The sequence below is a fragment of the Aureococcus anophagefferens genome (genome assembly GCF_000186865.1).
Source record: "Aureococcus anophagefferens unplaced genomic scaffold AURANscaffold_781, whole genome shotgun sequence".
Taxonomy (NCBI): domain Eukaryota; class Pelagophyceae; order Pelagomonadales; family Pelagomonadaceae; genus Aureococcus; species Aureococcus anophagefferens.
Genome location: NW_008706081.1, coordinates 1 through 1615, shown reverse-complemented (window position 1 = coordinate 1615; position 1615 = coordinate 1).

Below are 1615 nucleotides of genomic sequence, written 5' to 3'. Positions count from 1 at the left end.
CCGGCCCCTGCCGGGGGGCCGAGGAGCCGGCGCGCGGGCGCGGGCGCGGCGCGCTCGGGGCGCGGTGAGCCGCCGAGGCCGGGCGACCCTGTAGTCCATCGGCCTGCGGCGCCGTGAGCCGCCGCTTCGCGGCGGTTTTGCGCCGCAGGCGCCAGGCCAGATCTTCTGGCCGGAGGGCGTAGCTTTTGTCCGAAGGTCGCGAGACAGCCATACGATGCGCTCCGCTCGATTTGTCTGTCACATCGCTGGTTCGAATCTACGGCCTCTCGCGCCGCGACACCGGGCTCGCCAGAGAGCCCCTACGGAGAGGATCGTGGGGAAAATACGCTTTTTCCCGGAACGACGTCGTAACGGCGACGCGGCGGACCGTTTCGCGCCTCGGCGCGGCGAGGGGCGGTGTAGATCTGTATTCTCGCGACGCGCACGCCAGGACGTACGCCCCGTCCACGTGGGCCACGCGTCCCTTTCGTTGCGCGGGCGTCGGCGCGCTCCTCGCGGAGCGGCAGAACGCGGTGCGGAGCTTTACGAGTCGCCCCCCTAGCGGAGGTCGCGGGGGCCGCGCCAGAAGGTGAAGACGTGGCGGAAGACATCCTCGGGCACCTCGAAGAAGAGGCGCTCGTGTCGGTCGGCCGCGCGCGGGCGAGGCGGGCGCGCGCGACGTCTCCGCCGGCGCGCACCCCTTCCCCGAGACCGCTGAGCGTGTACATACGCTGCGAGTGCGTCACCGGGCCCTGGATGTCGCGCGGCGGCCGCCGGACGCGCTCCCGCCGCCCGAGTGTCGGTCGGCCGCGCGCGGGCGAGGCGGGCGCGCGCGACGTCTCCGCCGGCGCGGACCCCTTCCCCGACCCCCCCGAGCGCGTGGAAGCGCTGCGAGCGCGTCACCGGCCCCTGGGACGCGCGCGGCGGCCGCCGGACGCGTTCCCCCCGACGTTCGGTCGGCCGCGCGCGGGGGAGGCGGGCGCGCGCGACGTCTCCGCCGGCGCGGACCCCTTCCCCGACCCCCCCCGAGCGTGTACATACGCTGCGATCGCTCCGCAGGGCCCGCAGACCCCCCCCCGGCCCCGAGGGGGCGCCTTCGTCGCGAAACGGTCCGCCGCGTCGCCGTTACGACGTCGTTCCGGGAAAAAGCGTATTTTCCGCCTGATCCTCTCCGTAGGGGCTCTCTGGCGAGCCCGGTGTCGCGGCGCGAGAGGCCGTAGATTCGAACCAGCGATGTGGGACACAAATCGAGCGGAGCGCATCGTATGGCTGTCTCGCGACCTTCGGACAAAAGCTACGCCCTCCGGCCAGAAGATCTGGCCTGGCGCCTGCGGCGCGGGCTTCGCAACAAGACTTCATCACTGCAATGTGCCAACCTTGGAGCGATAGAGTATGGCCTGGGATGGAGTGAGACGCTGCCCGAAACGCTGCGACATGTAGTGAGATGGCGCCGCTCAGAATAATCTAGTCCTTATATCACCTCCCCCCTTGCCAGCGCGCCAAACATCCGCTCGAGTTCCGAAATATCCTTCGCGTACGACGTGGCCACGAGCGTCGCGACGTCGTCGAGGTCCCGCGCCGTCTCGCGCGCGCAGTCGACGACCCGCGGCGACGCGTCCACCCCCTGGACCCAGAC